Here is a 16,655-nt window from a genome sequence, read left to right on the forward strand (position 1 = left end):
GCATCTTTATTTTTTTTAACACAATTAAAAATCTGTTTTAATGTTTACTTATTTTTGAGAGAGAGAGAGAGGAGAGAGACAGAGCACAAGTGAGTAAGGGGCAGAGGGAGAGAAGGAGACCCAGAATCCAAAGCAGCTCCAGGCTTTGAGTTGTCAACACAGAGCCACACACAGGGCTCGAACCCACGAATCATGAGATCATGACTGGAGTCAAAGTCAGCCACTTAACCGACTGAACCACTCAGGTGCCCTAGATTTTCCCATCTTTAAAAGAAATATTTCCAGGGGCCCCTGGGTGGCTCAGTCCGTTAAGCGTCTGACTTCAGCTCAGGTCATGATCTCACGGTTTGTGGGTTCGAGCACCGCGTCAGTCTCTGTGCTGACAGCTAGCTCAGAGCCTGGAGACTGTCTTCAGATTCTGTGTCTCCCTTTCTCTCTGACCCTTCCTTGCTCATACTATATCTCTCTCTCTCTCTCTCAAAAAAAAAATTAAAAAATTAAAAATATTTCTATATCCAGAGGATATTTGTAGAGTTTAAAATGAACCTCAAAAGATATGATTTTTACTTATTATTAATTATGCAATGGACTGGGAGAAAGACAGTTAAATGTGTCAAGAATCATTTTTTTAAAGATGTGTTTAATGCTTTGAAGAAATGTTTATTTTAAAATTTGGGAAATGAGAGCCCGTTTGTTTCTTCACAACCAAAAAGCAGCCACACCATAGTTTGCTCTCAGAAGAATTCCACGTGGAAGTGGGTGGTTCTGAAGGCATCACTGACTAGTCCCTGCCAGTTTGCTAATTTCGCTGTGTTGGAACCTAAAACATTATCCCTGATTTTCTCTGTTAATGGAGGCTTAAGGACAACACTGAATCCACAGGTAATCCAAAAATCAAGTTTTAAACATTTTTTAAAAATCCTCTATTTTACAAGATGACAACGGTTATTAAATACCAACTAAACTTGGAAAAGTATGAGTGGTCCAGGGCTGCTCTTAAACTTGGACGTGGGTCTACTCACTGAGTCACCATGAGGCCAATGTAAAGAGTATTTGGTGTTTTGTCTTATGTCCTGGATATACTTAAGTTCGAAAATTCCCAGGAGACGATAATGGTTCTCCAGGGCACATTCCACAGAGGGCCTTCTTAAGAGGCAAAGAAGTGGTACCCTGAACTGTAGGAATGTCAGTGGACCCGAGTGCTCCCCCGGGAAAAGCACAGTGAATTGCTCAAGGCAGCTTAGAATATCATTAACTCTATTCCTGATGTCTTCCAGGAGCCTTGTCTTTATGAGCTGGCAAGATACTTTGGGCTCAGGAAGAACGCTATCCGAGATTTTTCTTAGAACAGCATGAGGTGGGCTAGAGGGTGGAGATGTTTCATGTTCAGCAAAGTCAGCACTGCAGGAAGATGAAATAACTAATGATACTTTACGAACCAGGTGCGCTGTCCTACTTTGCGGTAATTACTGTTAAAATACATTTTAAAAGATGAGGAGACTGGGATGTTGAGCACTTTCCTCGTTCCAAGGATAATTGTCTAGTGCAGTATTCACAGATCTAAAATCACCTCTTTTCATTTTTCCCAGCTATAGAAAATACAAGTACCCATAATTCCCCTAAATAATCAAGAATTGGCTATAATGCAACTCTAGGAGCATAAACATTTTCTGTCTCCTAAATTAATGATATCTGGGCGTAAAAAGGTATGGTGAACACAACATTTTAGTTCCCTTTCTATACAGGATTTAGAATTGAGCATAGCATTTTATAAAACAAATATGATCAGATAGGAGATATTTTAGTATCTTTACTATCACTGTCTTAGCAAAATCCACAATCATGCTTAAAAGAAAAAAGGTAGCTTTCTTTGCAAAATGTTTGAAGCTCTTGAAAGTTCTTAGACTAATCTTTCCTGTTATTTTCTCTGCCATATGGTTAAACAAATACAAAACAAATTGGAAATATAGATTTTCTGTCTTTCACATACTAATACATATCCCTGAGCAATTGGATGAATTATTAATTTAAGTTATGTTCCTAAAATTGATAAGTATTTGGTTTTAATGATCTTGTTAGGCCATCAGTTTCTCTTAAGTCTTAGCTCTTCACCCCAAAGACCTCTCTTTTCCTTTTATAGTCCAAATAATTCACAATAAGTATTGATCATCTGAATGATTTTTCCCCCTTTCATTTCAACTTCTGATCTTACCGAGCAGCATAGTAATAAAGCGAGGGTAATGATATAATAAGTAACAAGTGAATCTAGCTCTTAAAGTGTCATCTTTAACTCTACAAACTTAAAAAAGGAAAACTTGGGCGTTGAGAACAGGCATATATAAACAACAGTTCTCATACAGGCATAAAGCTGCGAGAATTTTCAAGATTGTGATGTTACTTTTGGGAACAAGTGGAAACAGACACAGAATGTACGGTAAACCTCACTACTTGAGAACAATTCAACTTGGCAACAAAAAGCTGAATTTAACATGTACTTAAAGAAATGCAATTTGAATGACCCAAACCCAATGCTTTCTGTAGACTGATGTAGTTAATCCGATGTGGTGCAACTAAAGGGAAGTTGGGAAAGTCAGATGTGACACTAAAATACCTCTTCTGGCTCCCAGTTGTGTCACTAATTCCTTGTGTGTCTCTCTAAGACCTGCCAGAGTGTCGGGAGAAGTTACTTAAATAGATGACAGGGTTTTGATAAAAGTTCAAAGAACTAAGCAAATATTTTATTTTCAGAAATTGTAATACACAATTAGCCTAGATTTACATAGACTTTGTAACAGGTCTTTAACATTGAAAACTTGGATTTTAAAATAAACGACACATTCATAATATCCTTAATTTCATAAATTTCTGCTTCTGCCACTGAGTTTATACAAAATTGCTCATGAGTATGAAAGAGAAAGGCATCTGTAAAGTTCCTATCAAAAATAAAACCTAAATGTAGTGTCTGAATTAGCATAGAGTTCAAGTTGCTGAGTCTTTTTTTTTTTTTTTTTTAATGTTTTATTTATTTCTGAGAGAGACAGCGTGAGCAAGGGAGGGTCAGAGAGAGAGGGAGACAGAATCTGAAACAGGCTCCAGGCTCTGAGCTAGCTGTCAGCACAGAGCCCGATGCGGGGCTTGAACCCACGAACCAAGAGATAATGACCCGAGCCAAAGTCAGACGCTTTACTGACTGAGCCACCCAGGCGCCCCTCAAGTTGCTGAGTCTTAATTAGCATACCAACAATACACACTATACAACATGTGTGGTAATGTTTTCCATATTCTATAGTTCTTGCTGCTTGGGAGGGCAAATTTCATACCCTGTATACATCTTTGTATTGACTTGACCATAATGTGTTTCATTCTTTTAAAATAATCAATACTTAGTCTTTAAAATGACAAGTATATTATATTCCTATCTTGGTTTCAAACTCCTGTTGAAATGAATGAGGTAAGACCTGAGAAGCAGAGAGGCGGTGGTTTGACTTCATTCATATCTAATCATAGCAGCTGCATGCCCATGGGAGATATTACAGGCAATTCATCACAGAGATGCCCCCCACCCCCACCCAGGGTCACATCACCCCGGGGACTTGAGGGAGGTTAGCAGCACAGAATAGTGACGACCACATCTGTGTCATTCTGGCATTTGAGAGTCCTACCATTTCATGGCCTTGACAGCAGAAGACTAAGTTCAGCCAAAGATTTTACGAAGTTTTCTGCCCAATCCACAATGGGCATTGAGGTCTAAGTCATGTGAGTTATATAAAATAAACAGATTCTTCTGTAGAGATTGTTGAATGCTTTTTTTCAACAATTCCATTTTGAAAGGATTTTTAAAGAGCGGTCTGCTGCTCTTTAGTTTCATGCAAACCTTTTCCCCATGGCATGCACTTCCCTGCTCATCCCTGTCCCGTTTCTGCATCAGCCATATCCCTTGCCACCTTCGGAGACCCAGAGGATAGAAACAACAGCCTCCCACCCAGGCTTCTGCGGGGAACAAAGCCGCACAGGAAGCTGCTCCCGGCAATGCAACTGCACTGTGGCCGATGGGCTAACATGAGTGGTTGTAAAGAAAAGGATTTATTTCAAATGCTGAATTATGAAGGAGTATTGATTGTATGAGTGGAAATATCTAGACGACCACATCTCTTTTTCTTCTGGACTAATGCTGTAATGTGGGGAAATGTTTCAACTCTTTATTTTGAATACAGTGCCTTGTGTACTAATTGTCCATGTAAATTCTTAATGTTTCCTTTGTTAGAAATCCTCTCTCAGAGAGCCAGGAAGAAAGTTGTAGATCACTACCCAAGCTGAGTACGTCCAACTGAATTGGGTTCTTATCCACACTCGCACAAAATAATATTTTAATTGGCTAAGCTAATATTTGATCCAAGTTCATAAAGGTTTGAAATCAAATAATTAAATGCAAATACAGTCTTCATCCCAAAGACGATAAGAATGCCTTTAAGCTAATATTTTTAACAAGAACTGTTCGACAGCGTTCTCTTGTAAATTTTATCATACCTGAGGCAGTTTTCCTCATTCGATTAGCTGGAAAGCTGAATTTATCCCGAGGCAAACCAGACATCTAGTACAGGCTAAATTCAACAACTGGAGCTTAAATTTGGCTTAATATATCCCCACTTGGATCTGCCTGTTTAATTCTCTTTCATATGATAACGTTGGTTTATTCATAGTCTTGACTTACCACCTGAACAAACTGAACCTCATATCTTATTCCGAGAGAATAAGAAAACTTTGCAAAAACCACAAAAGTTCCTGAATGGAACTCAAATGCAAACTTATGAATCAAAAACTATTTTGGGAAGTGACTACAAGAATGGAGTGAAGAGCTTTTCTCTCAGGAAGGGCTTCTTTTTTTTTTTTTTTTTTTTTTAAATATATGAATGTGGCCATTTTGTATTCTAAGGGGACAGCCAGTCTTTAAACAAAATAAGGACTGTGACTTCCAAGGCCGGCCTGCCCAGGCAGCTGCAAGCACCATGTGCACTTGGGAAACTACCTGTTAACAAGCATCCGTATGTATTTGCCCTTAGTATTGAGTCTGTTTTGACACACAGCTTTATTTGAAGTTGAGGGGGAAACCAGAAAACTGCCCCATCCCATACCCCTTTGAATTTTGTTCTCCTGGCTCAACATATCCAATCAAATCCCAGCCAGAGACCTTGTTTTTGCCTTTCATTCTCCAAGCATTTTAATGTGGTTTTTGCCATCATCTGGTATGTAGAGGTTGATAAAACATAAGACCTAGTTTAATTCATGATTTTAAAATAACTCTTGAGGATGGATTCCCTTCCTCATTTTTATTCCCAAGGCTTTTGGAAAACATATTGCAAATTTATACATAGAAGAAGCCGGGAATGTCCCATGTCAGCTCACACAGCCCCTTAACACAGTACAGCCCCAAAATAGATTTCCCTCAACATCAGATTACCATTTCATAACATCAGACAAGCCAAATGTTTTCCCTTTCCCTAATTCACTGAACTCAATTTCTTCCATTTTAAATCAAACTATACTTTTTCTAGACAGAAATTATAGGAAATATGTTCTACCGTTATATTTGAAATTGATTATGAATTTAACAAGGTGAGGAACTTTAAAATAAAACTACTTAAGAGTTTGATAGTTGGGATTACTGGCACCTACAAGATTGCTCAGTATATTCTTAGGGGATTGATTTCCATATGCCTTCCATTCATGGGAGCTTAATTGAAATTAGCAAGTTTAATAGTATGTGTATTGGGTGTATTATGTGAGTGGTGATATACTTGTGCTGTGTGGGAAACAAATGTAAGACAGGATTCCCACCTTCCAAGAGAACACAGTCTACTAGGGGAGATGGGGTAAGTCCAGTGACTGGAAGATCAAGACAAGTTTGACAGGGAAGATATGATTGGAAATATTTGGAAGATCTTTCAGACATAAGCAACGGGAAGATTGATGAATGAATTAATGTGAAAGTCTATTCTTTCATTCGACCAGTGCGAAATTGTCTCCTGCTTTGCCCAGGCATTGTGGGAGGCCTGGGAAAGGAAGTGTAACCATTAAGAAGATAGATATATCCCTGCTCTCTGAATCGGCAGTCAGATAACTATGTGATACCCGATGATCTGTGTGATGGGCAAATGGAATGTGCTATTGAATCAACAGAGATGGCTCCAAGGAGGTTTCCTGGAGGCAGGGATGCCTGTACTGAGTCCTGGGAGATATTAGTCCAATAATTGATATAGGGAAAACAAAAGGAACAGGCTCAGAAAAAATGGGGAGACTGAGCTCAGTTTTGGACATTGCTTGAGTCTGAGATACACACTAGCCATTCAGGAGACATCCAGTAAGGTGGTGTATCTGCAGAACCTTGAGTCATACTCTGCACCTTCAACATGGGTCACCAAGTGAGCTGGTAAACGTGTAAAACATGCAAAATGAAATGTCCTACACCTAGAAAAGTCCAAATGATTCAAGAAGAACAAGCAAGCTTGGCACTACAGTCAAAGCACACAGCCAAAATTCCCTTTTGACTCTTTCCCAAGAAAGCACAATACATCATGGACTTCATGCTTTTTGCTTACTGTTATGAAATAATTCTGCGTGAAACAAAAATAAAGTCTGCTGTGAATTCGGTATGGAAAAATAGTAGTATGTCAAGGCAAAAGAGAGAGAGAAAGAAGAAAAGGCTTTGGTTTAGGGCAGAGCAGTATTTATTTAATCAAGAAATTTATTTGTTCATTCCTCACGTATTTACAGTGTCCCCCTAAGCCCCCAACCCCTTACCTCTCTCTCTCAAAATACCTTATTGTATTATACTCACCCATCTTCTCTGTGATGATGTGAGGTGATAAATGTCTACATGATGAAGTGAAGTGGGGTGAATGACATAGACCCCGCGATGTAGCATTAGGCTGCTCTTGAGGTCCTGATGATACATCGGAAGTAGGACCGTCTGCTTCCAGGTCGTAGTTGACTGCAGAGAGCTGAAACCATGGAAGGCAAAGCCACGGATCAGGGCAGCTGCCACACTGAAGATCTTCCCTGTGCTGAGCACCAGCCTGGGTGCGAAGGAGGCAGCTCCAAGTTAGACTGAGTCCCTTCCATCTTGGGATGGTGGCAGGCAATTTAGACAAATGTGTAATGCAAAGTCAGTCAAACAAGAAACAATAAATATATAGTTCAGGGATCTAAGGAAAGAGTAAACACAAACGGAGTAGTGGTCACTCTGGAGCATCAGGAATTAGTTCCCAAGAGGGACACACAAGTAGCCTGAAGGGTGTTGTTCTGTGTGACGATGTTCTGTTTCTCACTCTAGAGTGGTGGATTCACAAGTGTTCGTTATATTATGTTTAAAAACCTACACATACATTACATCTTCAAATTTTTAATTGTGGTAAAATACACATAACATAAAATTTATTCTCTTAACCACTTTTAAGTTGACAGTTCAGGAGTGGTAAGTACATTTACGTTCTTGTCCAGCCAATCTCCAGAACTCTTTTCATCTTGACAAACTGAAACTCTATACTTATTAAAAAACAACCCCCATTTCCTCCTCCCCCAGGCCCTGGCAGTCACCAACCTATTTACTGTCTATGAATTTACTATTTGTAGGTACATCAAAGAAGTAGAATCATATGGCATTTGCCTTTTTGTGACTGGCTTGCTTCACTTAGTACACTGTCCTCCATGTAGGTGTCAGACTGTCCCTCCTTTTTAATGCTGCTGACTATTTCATTGTACGTACATGCCCTGTTTTGTTTATCCATTCATTGGTCAGTGGCCTCTTAGGTTGCTTCTACCTTTTGGCTGTTGTGAACAATGCTGCTATGAACAAATATGGGTGTACAAACATCTCTTCGATATATTACGTATATTTTTAAAGAAAAATAAGGCAGAGTAAAGGCACAGAGAGTGATTTGATAGTGAGGCAGTAGAAGGGGTGGTAGATGAGTAGATATTCCTTGAGCAGAGGCTGAAGTGAAGTGAGGGAGTGAGTCCTATACAATAGGAGAGGAACTATCCAGAATGAGGGAACAGCAAATGCAAAGGTCCTGAGGCCGAAGGAAGCTTGGTATATTGAAGAACAGCAGAAAGCCCAGTATGTCTGGAGGGGAGAGAGGCACACAGATGTGGTTTCAGGGTTGGACTATGAAAAGGGATTTCCGTTTTCTTCTGAGAAGGAAATGTATGTAAACTCATGGAATATTGTTTTGTTCAGAGTATTTAAGTGATGCCATTTGTATTCATTTCTATATTCTGTGCACACAGGGAAAAGATGCCTGATATGTGTCAGCACACAGGAGCTGGCTTTGAAACGTCTGTGAGCTTTGTTTCTATGCATACAAAACAAACATTGCTCTCTGTAAAGAAGGGAGCTACTTTAAATGAATTTAGTGCCATTTTTCCTCTGGCACATGTGTCCTATCATAGCCATATACTAAACAAAGTTTGAAATAATTTGTAATTCTGGCCAAAAACCTTGGAGAATTGAAGTACTTTCCAGACAGTTAAGCAGAGAAGCAGGTGATAGTCTAATGGGATGATTGCAGAGTCATGCTTGTTCCCGTCTGTTGACAATCCAGAATCTTCCCTTCAATACTATACTATATTCCTCATCATACAGTCGTAGACTCTTAGAGCTGTGGGTGACAGTAGAGACCAAGTCCAACCTTGAAGTTCACAGGTAAGGGAACTTGAGGGCCAAAATGGTACACGCTTAAGATCTCCCAGTTAGAAACAAGACTAAAAATTATCGACATTTAATTAGGGAGGAAATAAAAGTCTGCTGCTTCATTAAAAATTTTTTAATGTTTATTTATTTTTGAGAGAGACAGACAGACAGAATGCAAGCAGGGTAGGGGCAGAGAGAGAGAGGGAGACACAGAAACCGAAGCAGGCTCCAGGCTCCAGGCTCCTAACTGTCAGCCCAGAGCCTGACGTGAGGCTCAAACTCACAAGCCGTGAGGTCATGACCTGAGCCGAAGTCGGGCGCTTAACTGACTGAGACACCCAAGTGCCACAAATGTCTGCTGCCTCTTGAGGATGACATATTATGATAAAAAAGTTGGCCACGGAGCAAGCACTGCTCCACGTGACATCCTTTATGCAGCAACATTTCCCGAGCCTGGGTTTCTCCAGGAACTATGCTAAGCACTGGCTTAGGAGAAGCATTTTGTGCAGACTGACATGTACAGTTGGGAAAATTGGGCTTCAAGATTAGTAACATAGAATGAAAAGTCTTTAACTGAGCTTAAGAGTTGGTCCCATTTTCTTGAATATTCGTGGCGATGGAGGATGATGGGATAAACCGTCAGGCGTTCACTGTGTCTTCCATTAATTTTGGAAAACTGTAACACGAGGGATTCTGTTTGTCCACGAAACTTCATGGTGGGGGAAATGATCAGACTGCTGTGTAGGATGTGTGTTGGAAGCAAACAAATTAATCTGCAAATTTTAATATTTTATCAGTAACATTTTCAGATTTTATCATTCAAATTTTAAGAAATAATGCCTTGTGAGCATATAATACATTTTTAAAGTTTACTCATATATATTTTACTTTTCCATGACCCTAAGAGATTAGGAGAGTACTGTCCCGTATTTTGCAGATAGAAAAACAGCCTTGGAGGGATTAAATGACTTGCTTGACCGGATTGGTCAATGAAATTGAATTAGACCATATTCCCTTTGCACAATGTTATTGTAACCACAAAATCAAGGGCTTTTCAAACTTTTTAAATCAGTGGAACCCTTTTTCCTAAACTCCATATATGAGGCAGAGAGAAACTCTTATTTTTTAGCCGTTATGTGGAAAGGACCAGAAAAGCCCTTATGCTTAACCCACATAAGCCGTTATGTAGGTTCTGTCTAGAAAAGATCTCCGCGAAGGTACCCTATGACTCTAGGCTGTACTCAGTCTCTGTTGTAACTGCTTTTTATAATAATGATCTGTGGCATTTAAGATGCTAAACCTCCTTTCTAAGATGAGTTAAGTTTTGCTACATATCAGTATAATTGTCAAAAGTATATTATTTCACTCAAAGTCTTTGAAAACTGTTCGTGTGTTATGTTCTTTAGAAAATGAACTATTTAATTAACAAAGACATCCCATTCTGCCACCCCAGCAGGTGGAGGAAACTTGCAGGCTGTGACACTGAGAGTAAACAGGCTCTGGGACCTGAAAGTCACGAGTCCTGCAAGGAAGGTCCAGTTCCCAGCTCTGCGGGAGGAACATCTTGTGGGCAGGGTTAAAGAACTCTAGAGTCAGATAGCAGGCTCTGCATCTTACTAGCTGAGGAAGTAGAGTTACACACCCCCTGTAAATCTGTTTCTTTATCTAGAGAATGGAATTAATAATACCTTAGCAGTATTAAATAAGAACATGTAAAAAACCCTTCGCATATTGACTAGTGCTTGGAAACGTTAGCTCCTCCCTCCCTGGGTCTGGCATCCTTTGAGATCTTAGAAAAGCTATTTAATCTCTGGGTCTTAATTTCAAAATACCTATAATAACTTCTCAAGAAAGAATCCTTTAAAAGTTAGCCTTCTCCAGAACCCCACAACTAGGCCCCTTCTCTTTCTAAACATCCCCATAGACCCCTGGGGTTTCATGCATCACCTGTCCATTGATGAGCCCCCAATCTATACCACCATCTAGGCCTTTTTGCTGAGGTCTGGACCTTGATTTTCAGCCATTTCCTCCATATCTACTGACCGTTCTACACGGTCCTTAAGTTCGACATGGCTATACCTAGACTCATTAAATATTGCTTCCTCAAATATGCTCTTCTGCCTCTTGCCAGTAGGATAACCACAACCTTCCTCCCTTGTCAGACACCCAGAAGTCATCCAGGACCTTCTCTCCTACTGTCTATTAATTCATGGCCAAGGATCCCTGTCGAGTCAACCATCTTGATGCCTTTCACGTCCATCCCAGCCCATGGCCCACCATACTTCTCACCTGTATTCCTGCAACAGCCTCCTAGGTGGCCCTCCCTTCTCCACACTTCTGGTAGAGTGCTTTTTCTAAGTCAGAGAGCTGATCATTCCCTTCTTAAAATCTTTCAGTGCTTCTGCATTGCTTTCAAAACAAAACCCAGACTCTGACATGCAGTGTCCTTCAGTCTTAAACTTTACGGTCCATCTTTATCTTGCCCCTCTGCTCTCTGGAAGAAAGTTAAGCTGCTTTATAGTGTTTCCAGGCTCTCTTTGTTCTCCCTGTCACGGAGGCTTTGTATATCGAATACTCTCCGTGGGACATCCCCAGCCTTTTCTTCCATGTGTTGTACAACTCACTCTGACTCATTTTTCAAAACCCTTCACTCGTGACCTTCCCTAGAAACCCTTCTTGTTCCTCAGGCGCCACGTTAGGTGCTCTTCCTGTGTGTACCCAAGGCACCCACTGCTTCTCTCTATTCCATTAAATAAATACTTAACACAGAGACTTTTGTTTTATTCCTGTATCTTCATTACCTGGCATAGGGGTGTCAGACTGAATGGATGGATAAATGAATGAACAGATAAATGAACGGACGAATGAATGAATGAATTCACATATTACATATACATAAAAGTGTGAAATAATAAATAATGCATGTCAGAGTGCTTTGTAAGTTACAAAGCGTCAATCATGTATAAGGGCTTGTTATTTCTATGTACATAAGTAATGCACTTGCTATTTGTCCACATTTTAAAACACAGCTCTTGCCAAAGAGTTGCATTTTCTTGTTAGTAATTTGCATAGGAAGGCACCCAATTGTACATCCTAGTTGCTAAAAGTAGCTCCTGGATTCATAAGTGCACAAACCCACAAACACATTTTTGTGGGGGGACTTAACCTTGCTTGATGAATTTAAAATCTTGGTGTTGTAGTTTTGCTGGAAACACGATAGAATTTAACCTTAGACGTCAGCACTAATAATATCTTGTCCTCCCATCTCCAACCCCTAAACAGCCCTCACTCTTTATTAAGTGAACTTTGTTCATATGAAAAGAATATAGCAGCAGGCAGCTCTCCAAAAGTTTTTATAAAATTATTTATATAAATTATTTAAATATAGCCCTTTAAAAATAATTGTAAAAATTAATTCCTTACAGAAAATTCATTTCCTTCCTCCTTTTCTGGCTTATTAAAGGAAAGGGTCTTCTGAGGACAAATTGTGTACCAATATATAGATCGTCATCCCTCCAGAAGCCTCAAGGGAAAGGGTTTTTCTAGGTGCAGAGTGGTACCTCTTTTTCCCATTTTCATATCTTTTAAGGGGCAAGATAAAAATTTCTCCCCACATGTGGAAAATTAACAAAGGTAATTATCTTCTTAGCAAAAGCAGCACACTCCATTTGAGCCTCCAGCCTCCCAACCCCCCACCTCCCCCCTTTGCTTAGCAAAGGACCCATCACTGAAAAAAGTGCTGAACAGGAAGGTTTACAGGCTGTGCCATGTGGCGGGTACCAGGGAGGCAGAAACCAGGATCTTCATCTTCAGAGAGAATCTGAGTGCTGTGTACGACTGAGAAGCCAGTACTGTAATATATTCAAGAAGACCTAAGGGTTTACTTTCCAATAAGGATGGAAAAAATCTGAGCATGCCACTGTGAGCTTATCGTAATGCTGCTTCATATAAAAAGTTGGTAATTAGTCCCTGAGTGAATAAAGTAGAATAGATGATAAGAGATTGATACTTAGAGGAGAAGCACAAAATGCTTTTTGCCAGTCATCAAAATTTAAAGGCTACAGAGGAAGGGTTCAGGATGCCTCTGACTGTTTACATACAAATTCCAACTCCGAATTTGTAATGATAGAGTTCATTAACTTGTATTTTTAAATTGTATTACAATGAAGCTTCTAACACTTTCAAAGGAGAACACAGAGGGCCAAATGCAGGAGACTTGTGAGGTCTAGCGTTAGATCCTGCGGAAAAACTGGTGGGAATTTTGGTCTCCTATCAATCTCTCCTCTTCCTTTTTCTAAAATCCCAAACAAGCTCCAGTGGTATTTAATATGGAATTAAACAGCAGATCTGAAAATATATTATTTCTGAGGACTCCAGAACATGTAATAATTTTTCCGGATTTTGTTTTCTCATTCAATTTAATATCCATTCATGAAGTTTCGGTGTTATGACTCCTGCTGCTAGAAATGAGTTTAGGCTCCCATTCATTCCTTAGTGTGGAATAGGGCTTGATTTGTAGGAGGACTATCCCAGAGAAAATGCTTCAGGTTCTAAATGTATTTCATGTGTGAGTTTTCACAAAAGGACATGAATTAGCATAAAAACTAGTTCCATGCATATTGTGGGAGCACACTTAAGTTTCGGGACTCTTCCTAAGAAGTAAATACAAGAGGACTATGTAAGACGGAAAATTCCAGGTCTTCTGAGAGGTGGTGTCACTTGTATTCTGTCACTTATCTCCCCCCTTGCTTTTAGGTCCTTGTGAAACATCCGGACCATAGTAGAGAAACCAAGGTCTGCCTCTCAAGCCAGAGATGCAAGAAATGCGGCAGCTCAGGGACCCTATTCCAAATGAGAACACAGTCGCGTTTCCCTTAAAGCAGAACTGACCAGTGAAAATCTTCATTGGCAAAACTTGCAAATTAAGACTTGATTACTCAGAATAAAGACTTGATTCTTCAGACCACAAAAGGATTCACACAGGATTCTTTGGATAGAAAACACTATCACATTGCAAATATTTTATTTCAGGGAGAAATCTGTCGTATAAATTAGTTTTTGAAAGCCAATTTCTAATTACAAAAAGAAAGGAAATTGGTTTATAAGATACTTAACAGTTTAACGTAGTAGATAATGTCACAATGATTATCAGTCTTGGACAGATATACCAATGATATAGAGCAAACACTAATGAAGAATTCTCTGGGGATGCTTTGACTAATACAGATTCCTCATGCCAAGATGCTTACAGTCAGTCTGCTAAGGAAATGGAAAGTTAACTAAGCAGTGCAAAATGTAGTGAAAGGGCTATAGCGCTAAAAGTAGAGTCGACCAGCAGAGCAATGGTCCAGGAACTACTTGGTCAGTAAATGAGAGTCCTTCAGGAAAAATATTTTTCCTTCTTTTTTTTAACCTTATATGGTTTAAATATCGGGAACGTTGATACCAAATTACGAATTGCCTCTATAGACCTAGAAACAAAATAAGCAAGTACTTTGGGGCAGTTAACAGCATACCTTTTGTGAGATTTAATGAGAAATTCTTAGAAATAGCTTAATGGGATAATGAATTCATTCATGCCAATTCAACTCTGATGACCTTTAGAGAAAAATCATATATATGGCCAAAGTATGGAAAACGTGTATATTTTCCTTCAGAAGGAAAATTGGACATATTTCTAGACTTTTGAGGAGAAAGGTACTAGGTTGGACCAGTATTTATAGAAATTATCCGGCAAATGCTTATCTGAAGACTTTACATGATCATGCTGTGATAATAGCATACAAATAAACCAGGACTTATGATCTATCCTTTGTTTCATGTTTTTTAATAGTTTGTTTTTTTCTTAACAGACTGGCATAATTTATCACAGAAGTAGAACCTAGTTCCTAAAAAATGCATTTATCAAAAAAAAAGTTTCAAAACAACTTTCTAAAAAGACTATTAATCATTTATCTTACATTTTTGTACTGTGCAAATTCCTACATCCTCCCTATTAATCTCTAGGACTATTGTTGGTTTCCCTTGCTTGTGAGACTATCTTTCATTATAGTATAAAATAATACTCCATTTCAGTTGTTTTTCTATCATTGTGTTTAGATCACTGTAACCCCGAAAGTTGCTTGTTTTCTTTTTCAACTTCCTTTTTTTTTTCCTTTAAAGTTTTTTTTTTATTTATTTCTAGGAGAGAGAGAGAAACAGCGTGAGTAGGGGAGGGTCAGAGAGAGAGGGAGTCACAGACTCTGAAACAGGCTCCAGGCTCTGAGCTGGCAGTCAGCACAGAGCCCGACGCGGGGCTCGAACCCATGAACTGCGAGATCATGACCTAAGCGAAAGTCGGACGCTCAACCGACTAAGCCACCCAGGCGCCCCTCTTTTTCAACTTCCTGGTCGGATGTAAAGGAGGATGCTAAATTCTCTTTGAAGTTGGATGAAGGGTAAAAAGAAAAAATGCCAAGATATTAGTCAAAATTCAGATGTGCTATTTTGAAATTATGTTAGCTTTCTGCCATGGTCCTTTATTGAAAGACCTATACATGTAACCAGAATGGGAGCCTATGAAAGCATAAAGTTCACAGCAGGGGAAAAGCTATCACTAATGTAAATTCTTCTGTCGCAGACCCAGCTGTAACATTCCATCGGTATTTCCAACAATTGACATTTTTAAATTTTGAACCAAATGTAACTAAATTTATAAATACTTTTAAATGATATAATGTTTAAAGTACTTTAAATAAGATAGAGGGAAAATGCTTTTTTATTAACTGTAAAGTGCTACAGATATAAAATGTCAAGTGGGAGGTGCCTGAGTGGCTCATTAGGTTAAAAGTCCGATTCAGCCTAGGTCATGATCTCACTGTTCCCAAGTTCGAGTCCAACATTGGGCTCTGTGCTGACAGCTCAGACCCTGGAGCCTGCTTCAGATTCTGTGTCTCCCTGTCTCTCTCTGCCCCCTCCTCAGTCACACTTTGTCTCTGTCCCTCTCCTCTCTCAAAATAAACATTAAAAAAATTTTTTTAAAGATGTCAAGTGGACAACAACTTGCCTGTCAGTTTAAATGCCCTAAGAAGAGGCCGATCTCCTAAAAGTGTAACATTTGTTATCTTTTAAGCAAATATCTTTTATTCTCCCATCTCATTTTGAAATAGACACGGTACCCAGTGCTCACACTATGTGTCTATTTCGGTACTAATTCCTCACTGTTTTTAATTTGGGACAGAGACTTGGGGGATGGGGAGGGGGAAAGCCTGTTTAATACAAAGTTATGGCTCAAAATATAAACACTAAAATCATCTCAGACACATTCAAACAGCAAATGTAAGGTAATAATGTTTTTTGTTTATTTTTGTTTTTGTTTGTTTTAACTTCTTTTGAGTATAGTTGACACACTGTATCTCATTAGTTACAGGTATACAACATCCTGATTCAATGTCATGATTCAAGTTCTCTATACATTATGCCATACCCTCCACGAGTATGGCTCGCATCTGTCACCATAGAGTGCTAGCACAATATCACTGACTATATTTCCTATCCTGTGCTCTTTATTCCCATGATTTAGTCATTCTGTAACTGGCAGCCCATATCTCCCACACCCCTTCACCCATTTTGCCCATCTCCCACCCCCCTTCCTTCTGGCAAGTAAGTAACCGTATTTTAAAAGCATTTAGAGATACCAAAATGGACAAGCACATATGTACAAGGCTAAGTTTAACAGTCAAGTTTATTGGCAAAAATATTGGGTATGAGTTACTATGGTAACTATTAACTGAGTTTAGTACATTTAACCTTTTAATCATAGTGTTATGTGGTTTTCTTCGGAACCATTCTTATTTATTTTTGTCCAATTAGAAAATAAAACAAGGCTGGAGGGATGCCGCATCTGTTTACTTTCTTAGCATAGATGTATGTAAACATACATATCTATATTTTCTTTCCAGAGGCTTCTATATACACATTGTATAAA

The 16,655-nt window shown here is 39.1% G+C and overlaps 1 protein-coding gene across 2 annotated transcripts in view; it reads left to right on the plus strand.

Moving 5' to 3' along the window:
- The window catches only part of NR5A2 (nuclear receptor subfamily 5 group A member 2), a 132,674-nt gene that overhangs the window by 114,779 nt on the left and 1,240 nt on the right, over window positions 1–16,655 (plus strand). The window lies entirely within an intron of this gene.

This window comes from Hyaena hyaena, unplaced genomic scaffold, assembly GCF_003009895.1.
Source record: "Hyaena hyaena isolate Hyena2069 unplaced genomic scaffold, ASM300989v1 scaffold_28, whole genome shotgun sequence".
Lineage (NCBI taxonomy): Eukaryota > Metazoa > Chordata > Mammalia > Carnivora > Hyaenidae > Hyaena > Hyaena hyaena.